The sequence below is a fragment of the Tiliqua scincoides genome, unplaced genomic scaffold (assembly GCF_035046505.1).
Source record: "Tiliqua scincoides isolate rTilSci1 unplaced genomic scaffold, rTilSci1.hap2 HAP2_SCAFFOLD_70, whole genome shotgun sequence".
Taxonomy (NCBI): Eukaryota; Metazoa; Chordata; class Lepidosauria; order Squamata; family Scincidae; genus Tiliqua; species Tiliqua scincoides.
Genome location: NW_027101652.1, coordinates 1 through 10,068, shown reverse-complemented (window position 1 = coordinate 10,068; position 10,068 = coordinate 1).

Sequence of the window (10,068 nt, the reverse complement as noted above, 5' to 3'; positions counted from 1 at the left end):
ACTCAGCAGGCAATCACTTTGCACCTGCTGAGTGACTCAGCACAGAGTTCAGCTGCCTCTGCTGGGGCCTGACCTTGATGGGCCTTCTGTGGCAAGACCAAACCGGGGTCCCCCTCCAGCAACTCTCCTCCAGGAGACAGGGCACATTCCTTGACAGGAAGGAGTGGGATAGAGCGGGGGAAAGGCTTGCCCTTCACACCCTTCAGTGCCCTCTCTCTTCCTTGCACACTCAGGAATATCCCTCCCTCTTTCACCCTCACGCACAAAATCTGGACTCGCGCCGGGTGAGGGGATGCATGTGCAGCCTTAATACCCCTGCAAGATATTCTTTTACAGTGTATTCTATCATCAGTCGCACATTTACCTGGACAGTCTGGGAGTGGGCAAGAAGAAAGCAGCAAAGAAATGATGATGGCACTTGGTGGCTGATGGGCAGTCACCAGGTTTGGTGTCTGCAGAGAGAAGATGCCCCTCTTCAAGCAAGCCAGGGCTGCTCCCTTGGCCTCTCGGCTTTGGGGCTGCTTGAGGTTTCCCAGCAAATCCCAGGAAGGGCTCCTACCCAAGGAGTGGGTGTGTGTGTGTTTTGCTTGTGTTTGCACTGACTGCAACTAGTTAAAGGATTCTTTATCAAGGAGTTGTTTCTCTGGGCCTTAACTGCTTCTCCCTTGGAAGTGGGGAACAGGACTGATTGCCCTTTATCCCTTCCAGGCAACGTTCAAAGAACTCCGCCACACAGCTCTCCTGGTGACTCCAGGTTGTCACACCTGGAAGAGAGGCTGGGCCTCCTCTCAGCTCTGCATCCTGCCTGCCTCTTCCTTACCTGCTGTGCTGCCACTGCCATCTCCACCTGTCCCCTTTAGCTGTTCCACCAGCTACGGAAGCCCCGCGCTGCATCCTTGGTGTCGTACACTTGGTCTCACTCCCAGGGTTTTGGGTGCTCAGAGTTGTTGGTTCTGAACCCTAGAGCCCTCAAAGATCCCTGTTCGGTAGTACTGCCACCACCCTGTAAGAGCCAGTGCCTCAGTCCAGGGAAACTGAGTCCCTCTAGGCTTAACTATATCCCTTGTAGGCACTGAGCACTCTCTTTACTTAAAGTCTCAGTACTCAAGTTACTAGTCCACAATGAGGATTTTTGGTAGCTTGCTGAACGGCTAGGCAGGATTCTGAAACTTTGTCCCCAACAGACAATGAACCAACATGATAAAAGGATTTTTACTTTTTTAAGTACATATGGTTACAAAAAATTACAAAAGGCAGCAAATGCTAGAGGCATAAAAACTTCTAGGAAACATATCAGCATAAAACAACAAAGATAACTGGCTAACTCTATTATTCTCTGATTCTCACCTGGGTCAGCTTCTTTTGCAGATCCTCAGGCCCAGTTACCTATGGCCACATGGTCCTGGCGGGGCAGGATGTGCACCCACCACCTCTCTCACCAGAGACAAAAACCAGAAGCTCGCCCTCTCAGCTCTTCCCTCCCCCCTGGAGATCTACAGCTGCATTCCATCCTTGATGGGCGTCTTTCTGGCTGCCTAGGTGCTACATAATCACCTTCCATTGAGTTGTAAATTCCTAGCAGCTAGGAAATGCAAGCCCCTTGCAAGCCCCTTCTGTGTTACTGGGTTACTGTGGTTCAGGCTTTGCAATGCTACTAGGCCTAAACTGTACATATTCATGACACTTGGATGCTCCAAAAGCCTTCTGAGGACTCTGGAGTGCCCTTCAATAGTACTTCAGCTCCATATGCCTGGGTAGGTCTCCGCTTTGGGAGGAAGTGACTCAAGGTCCAAACCTAGGCAGGCTTAGGGCTGGTGTTGACCTCCAGTGCCGGCGCTGTGGACGGTCGGCTGATGCTCCTTCAGCACCGGCCAATGGTGAGTAATTTCAGGGAAGGGGGAAGCGGGCAGTGGGCAGAGGGAGGGGAGGGCCTAGTTGGGAAGCAGGGATGCCGGCAGGCTCTGAGCCATTTGGGGGCTGCTGGAGCCATGGGTGCCAGAAGGCTTCGGATTGGGCTGCCCCCTGGGAATAAGCCCCATTTAACTCAGTGGGGCTTACCACTGAAGAAGCAAGCATAGGTCAGCACTGTGAAACAAGATCAAAGCTGGGACTCTCCTCACCTGATCTTTTAACATATATTAAAGACTCGGGAGAACACCAGCAAGACGCCAATGGAAATGGCTGGAGAGAACGTCCTGTCGACTCTTCTGTCAGCAGGTACCTTCTGAAGAAGCGCCAAAAGGGGCCTGCCAAGTGTTCAGAGACAAGAATCCTGACACAACTGGTGGAACATCAGCTGATTCATGTCGAGAACAAGGCGGGAGGGAGGCGGTATTCATCATACGCAGATGAAATGTGGTTTTCAGCCAGGCAAAAAGATGCACACGGAGCCTTTTCTGGGGTGCTCAAACTGGGGGGGAGTAGCAGAGGGGCCTTCAGGGAATCCACTCTCTTACAGGATTCTCCCACTTAGCCATATCATGGCCTCCCCCCCATAGCTCTCCATGAACAGTAGCTAAAGGGCTTGGAGCATGACCTAAACGAAGAACCCCAGTGCATAGCTGATAGGGTGCAGCCAGCTTAGTGATGTGCAAAGGAAACAAGCCAGCTGGAGAACAATTCTGGAGTCTCCACAAGTGATGTCAGCCACAGGTTGACTTTATGTGTTTCCTATTATTCACTGTGGGCAATGGCCCTGCCATCTTCCTGGTCTGGATCGACCAGACACCATCCTGGGTGGTTTGCTGTTACGTGTACTGATGATGTCACCCACTCAGCGCCAATCCTGTGGGAGAGGGGGAGGGTGGAGTGCCAGGGGAGCACTGGCTCCTGCCACTAATGAGGGGCTGATGCGTGGCCATAAAAAGGATCGGGGAAGAAGAAGTGGGGTGGCAAGAGGGTGAAAGAAGGAGAAAGCAGAAGACAGAGGACACCAGAGTGGTGTGGAGAGGGGCAAAGGAGAAGCAGGAGGAGGTGGAGATGAGACAAGAGAAGAGGATCTGGGAGGAGGGGACAGGGTGGAGAACAAGACAGAGGCAGTGCCATGGAAGGAGCTGGAAGGGCAAGAAGAGGGAGGAAGACAAGCTGGCAGAGGAAGACCTGGGCAGGTGGGACCAAGCGCAGCCTCCCAACAGGCTGCAGGAAGAGAGAAGCCAATGAGAGACCCTTCCCCCACCCACAGCCCCTGGAAGGTTCAAGGCAGGACTCTGCCAGCCACCTCGGGGGCAGGGCAACTGATTGCCCAACGCGGATTGGGAGACCCCTCCACTGCAAGACCCCACCCTATGGCATGAGTTTGGCTGTGCCGTGCAGTATCTGCACCACCCCCTCCCTGGGAGTAGGGGCAGTGAGCATCCACACAGCACCCACAACCACATTCAGAGTCATCCAGGGACCAAGACTTTCTGGAGCCTGTGCTGGCTTGATGCAACTGCTCTCAGCGTGACGACCAACTGTTCAACCTCTCACATGAGCTGTGGGACAAGGGCTCCCTCCACTGCTTGCTGTTTCACACCTGCGATGCAGCAGTGGCAGCAAAAGAAAGGATGGTCTTGCTTTGTGCAAGGACTTTTATAGGCCTAGAGCTACTGCAAGACCTTCATTCATTCATATAAGTTCCAACTCTAAAATATTCCTTTATGTAAATTTATTCAAATTTTAAATGCAAATTAATTCTTCCCCCCCCCCCAATCCCTACCACAGTGACAACGAGATGATGTGGCCCTCTTGCCAAAAAGTTTGGACACCCCTGTTCTAGACCAAAGAGCCCCAGACTCAGTAGCACCAGCCCAGTCATCATTTTGGTTGCTCTCTTTTGCACCTTTTCCATTTCCACTGCGTCCTTTTTGAGATGTGGCGCCCAGTACTGGATGCAATACTCCAGATGTGGCCTTACCATCAATTTGTACAATGGCATTATAATATTAGCTGATTTGTTCTCAATACCTTTTCTAGTGATCCCAAGCATGGAATTAGCCCTCTCCACTGCTGCTTCTGGTCTTCACCACTCAGAAAGGTTTGGTGTCCTCTGCAGACTTAGCCACCTCACTGCTCACCCCTGTCTCCAGGTCATTTATGAACAGGTTGAAGAGCACCTGTCCCAGGACAGATCCTTGGGGCACACCACTTTTCACCTCTCTCCATTGTGAAAATTGCCTGCAGGGCTCAATTGCCAAACGTGACTTTCAGAATCAGTGGGTTTCTGGGGAGTCTCCATCCCCAGGTCCCAGGACAGATCCTTGGGATACTCCCTCTCTCCATTGTGCAAAAACTCCAAAACTTGTCTCCAAAACTGCCCATTGATACCCACTCTCCTAGTCCTCAACCAGTTCTCAATTCATGAGAGGACTTGCCCTCTAATTCCATGACTGTGGAGTTTTTTCAGTAGCCTTTGGTGAGGGACGAAGTTAAACACCTTCTGGAAGTCCAGATATCTAATGTCCACGGGTTCTCCCGCATTCACATGCCTGTTGACCTTTTCAAAGAACTTTAAACAGTTTGTGAGCATGACTTACCCTTACAGAAGCCAAGCTGATTCTCCCTTAGTAAGGCTTGTTCATCTATAAACGCAATCCTAACCCCTTATGGCAATGCTTTCCAGCACTGGCATATTGGTGTCAATGGGACATGCGCTGCATCCTGCAGTTGGGTGGCACTCACAGAGGCCTCCTCAAAGTAAGGGAATTTTTGTTCCCTTACCTTAGAGCTACACTGCCCTTATATCAGTGCTGGAAAGCACTGACATAAGGGGTTAGGATTGCTCCCTGAGTGTTGTAAGATTCAATCTTTGATGAGGCATTCCACCATCTTACCTGGAACAGACTAACAACCATGCGGCATCGGCAGCAAGATACAGTAATCCAGAATGGAGGTGAATGAAATCTGCATGGTGTGAAGAAGTGAATGGAGGGCAGCTTGCAAGAAGGCTTCTTTAAACAAAGCAGGAAATAAGGAGCATGCTGGGAGCCCTCCAGTGCGCACCACGATCCCTGCTGAGCTGAAGGAGCCCTGCGAATGAGGAGTGGAGTCAGACGGCTGGCTCTCTCGCTGGCAGACTGCAGGGAGGCAGCTGTTTCCAGCAAGTGATGGACCTTCAGGGAAATGCATCACCTGCACCCACCTCCTCATTCAAGAACCTGGAGACCCTGAAGAGGGGAGCACGCACGGCACAGCAGCTGGCAGGCAAGTTGCAGCAGGAGCACTGAGCAGCACCTGGCTCGGCCTCATCATTCATTCATCTAGTTCCTCCATTCCGCTGGAGTTATGCTGAGAATCCGATTCACCACGGCTCTGGGATTGCCAGCTGGCTGTGGTGGCCAGGGAAGCCTCTGCCCAACTTCATCTGGTGCTTCAGCTGCAGCCATAACCGAGTCATTTGGACCTGGGCAAAATGTTCTGTGCCCTGATAACATCACCCCAGCTACTGCAATGCACTCTTTGTGGGGCTGCCCTTGAAGACTCCTTGGAAAGGCCGTTAGTGCAGAATGCAGTGGCCTGCGTGGTCTCTGGGGCTCAGCAGATCAGTAATGCTGGGCCTCTCCTCCTACTACTGTACTGATTGCCAATTCATTTCCAGGCCATATGTCAGAATGCCAGATGCAAGGGAGGGCACCAGGATGAGGTCTCTTGTTATCTGGTGTGCTCCCTGGGGCATTTGGTGGGCCGCTGTGAGATAAAGGAAGCTGGACTATATGGGCCTATGGCCTGATCCAGTAGGGCTGTTCTTATGTTCAGGTGCTGGTTTTGACTTTAAAAGCCTCTAATATTTGGGAACTGGAAATCTGAGGGATTGCTTTCTTTCCTACATACTGACCCATCTCATGGGGTCATCTCCGTGGGCTCTCCTTCGTATGCCGCCCTGACTGAGGATTGAGGGGTGGGTAGAGCCTTCTCTGTGGTGGCCCCAGAAGGATGGAACTCCATCCCACTTGAGGTCTCAGCCCTCCTTCCGCTTTCATTCAACTTTCACGTTAAAGTTTCACGCCCAATCAAGTCCAATTTTCCCATGCTGGTGCTGCTGTGCCAATGGGACATGCACTGCATCCTTTCAACCCATCTTTCCCTCCCACGCCATCCAGAGGGCCAAGCGCTTCTCTGGCGGGTTCCCTGCTCCTCACTGCCTGGCAGTACTGAATGCAGGCAGGTTCTCAGGACATGCCGTAACAGGCTTTTTTGGGACACGTGGAATTGGCTCTTGGCCACCAAAAAAAAAGTATATATACAGGGAGTCTGGAGCCTAAACCTTTACTTGCTCTCAAGATTTCTCTCTTGTCAGTGAGTCTGAGATCTCAGTCAGAAACTCACCATGAAGACTCTTTTCCTCTTCCTTGCTGTTGCATTCTTGGTGCATGAACCAGCGGATGGATCTGGAGAGGAAAGTAAATCTGTGGCCCAAACACCAGGAGGTGAGTAGAATTAGAACAAATCCAAATGATTCTGGTTTTTGATGTAAGATTTTCTCTGTAAACTGCTTTGTGAACTTTCTGTTGAAAAGCGGTATATAAATACTGTTGTTGTTAATAATAATAATAATAATAATAATAATAATAATAATAATAATAATAATAATAATAATAATAATCTTTATTATTTTCCTCTTCCTTGCTGTTGCATTCTTGGTACAAGAACCAGCGGATGGATCTGGAGAGGCCCAAAGACCAGGACGTGAGTAGAATTAGAACAAATCCAAATGATTCTGGTTTTTGATGTTTGATTTTCTCTGTAAACTGTGAACTTTCCATTGAAAAGTGGTATATAATAATAATAATAATAATCTTTATTATTTTCCTCTTCCTTGCTGTTGCATTCTTGGTACAAGAACCAGCGGATGGATCTGGAGAGGAAACAGACGGTGAGTAGAATTAGAACAAATCCAAATGATTCTGGTTTTTGATGTTTGATTTTCTCTGTAAACTGTGAACTTTCCATTGAAAAGTGGTATATAATAGTAATAATAATCTTTATTATTTTCCTCTTCCTTGCTGTTGCATTCTTGGTACAAGAACCAGCGGATGGATCTGGAGAGGAAACAGACGGTGAGTAGAATTAGAACAAATCCAAATGATTCTGGTTTTTGATGTTTGATTTTCTCTGTAAACTGCTTTGTGAACTTTCTGTTGAAAAGCGGTATATAAATACTGTTTTTGTTAATAATATGTTCTCCCCTATGGAGAACTCGTGCATGGAAAGCGCCCTACAGGTAGACCACAGCTGCGATACAAGGACATCTGCAAGAGGGATCTGAAGACCTTAGGGATGGACCTCAACAGGTGGGAAACCCTGGCCTCCGAGTGGCCCGCTTGGAGGCAGGCTGTGCAGCATGGCCTTTCGCACTTTGAAGAGACACTTTGCCAACAGTCTGAGGCTAAGAGGCAAAGAAGGCCCATAGCCAGGGAGACAGACCATGGACAGACTGCACTTGCTCCTGGTGTGGAAGGGATTGTCACTCCTGGACTGGCCTTTTCAGCCACACTAGACCCTGTGCCAGAACCACCTTTCAGAGCGTGATACCATAGTCTTTCGAGACTGAAGGTTGCCAATACAATATATAATAATAATAATAATAATAATAATAATAATAATAATAATAATAATAATAATAATAATAATCTTTATTATTTTCCTTTTCCTTGCTGTTGCATTCTTGGTACAAGAACCAGCGGATGGATCTGGAGAGGAAACAGACCGTGAGTAGAATTAGAACAAATCCAAATGATTCTGGTTTTTGATGTTTGATTTTCTCTGTAAACTGTGAACTTTCCATTGAAAAATGGTATATAATAGTAATAACAATCTTTATTATTTTCCTCTTCCTTGCTGTTGCATTCTTGGTACAAGAACCAGCGGATGGATCTGGAGAGGAAACAGACGGTGGGTAGAATTAGAACAAATCCAAATGATTCTGGTTTTTGATGTTTGATTTTCTCTGTAAACTGTGAACTTTCCATTGAAAAGTGGTATATAATAATAATAATAATAATCTTTAATATTTTCCTCTTCCTTGCTGTTGCATTCTTGGTACAAGAACCAGCGGATGGATCTGGAGAGGAAACAGACCGTGAGTAGAATTAGAACAAATCCAAATGATTCTGGTTTTTGATGTTTTTCTCTGTAAACTGTGAACTTTCCATTGAAAAGTGGTATATAATAATAATAATAATAATAATAATAATCTTTATTATTTTCCTCTTCCTTGCTGTTGCATTCTTGGTACAAGAACCAGCGGATGGATCTGGAGAGGAAACAGACGGTGAGTAGAATTAGAACAAATCCAAATGATTCTGGTTTTTGATGTTTAATTTTCTCTGTAAACTGTGAACTTTCCATTGAAAAGTGGTATATAATAATAATAATAATCTTTATTATTTTCCTCTTCCTTGCTGTTGCATTCTTGGTACAAGAACCAGCGGATGGATCTGGAGAGGAAACAGACGGTGAGTAGAATTAGAACAAATCCAAATGATTCTGGTTTTTGATGTTTGATTTTCTCTGTAAACTGTGAACTTTCCATTGAAAAGTGGTATATAATAATAATAATAATAATCTTTATTATTTTCCTCTTCCTTGCTGTTGCATTCTTGGTACAAGAACCAGCGGATGGATCTGGAGAGGAACAGACGGTGAGTAGAATTAGAACAAATCCAAATGATTCTGGTTTTTGATGTTTGATTTTCTCTGTAAACTGTGAACTTTCCATTGAAAAGTGGTATATAATAATACATAATAATAATCTTTATTATTTTCCTCTTCCTTGCTGTTGCATTCTTGGTACAAGAACCAGCGGATGGATCTGGAGAGGAAACAGACCGTGAGTAGAATAAGAACAAATCCAAATGATTCTGGTTTTTGATGTTTGATTTTCTCTGTAAACTGTGAACTTTCCATTGAAAAGTGGTATATAATAATAATAATAATAATAATAATAATCTTTATTATTTTCCTCTTCCTTGCTGTTGCATTCTTGGTACAAGAACCAGCGGATGGATCTGGAGAGGAAACAGACGGTGAGTAGAATTAGAACAAATCCAAATGATTCTGGTTTTTGATGTTTGATTTTCTCTGTAAACTGTGAACTTTCCATTGAAAAGTGGTATATAATAATAATAATAATAATAATAATCTTTATTATTTTCCTCTTCCTTGCTGTTGCATTCTTGGTACAAGAACCAGCGGATGGATCTGGAGAGGAAACAGACCGTGAGTAGAATAAGAACAAATCCAAATGATTCTGGTTTTTGATGTTTGATTTTCTCTGTAAACTGTGAACTTTCCATTGAAAAGTGGTATATTAATAATAATAATAATAATCTTTATTATTTTCCTCTTCCTTGCTGTTGCATTCTTGGTACAAGAACCAGCGGATGGATCTGGAGAGGAAACAGACGGTGAGTAGAATTAGAACAAATCCAAATGATTCTGGTTTTTGATGTTTGATTTTCTCTGTAAACTGTGAACTTTCCATTGAAAAGTGGTATATAATAATAATAATAATAATAATAATCTTTATTATTTTCCTCTTCCTTGCTGTTGCATTCTTGGTACAAGAACCAGCGGATGGATCTGGAGAGGAGACAGACCGTGAGTAGAATAAGAACAAATCCAAATGATTCTGGTTTTTGATGTTTGATTTTCTCTGTAAACTGTGAACTTTCCATTGAAAAGTGGTATATAATAATAATAATAATAATCTTTATTATTTTCCTCTTCCTTGCTGTTGCATTCTTGGTACAAGAACCAGCGGATGGATCTGGAGAGGAAACAGACGGTGAGTAGAATTAGAACAAATCCAAATGATTCTGGTTTTGATGTTTGATTTTCTCTGTAAACTGTGAACTTTCCATTGAAAAGTGGTATATAATAATAATAATAATAATAATAATAATAATAATAATAATAATAATAATAATAATAATAATAATAATCTTTATTATTTTTCCTCTTCCTTGCTGTTGCATTCTTGGTACAAGAACCAGCGGATGGATCTGGAGAGGAAACAGACGGTGAGTAGAATTAGAACAAATCCAAATGATTCTGGTTTTTGATGTTTGATTTTCTTTGTAAATTGCTTTA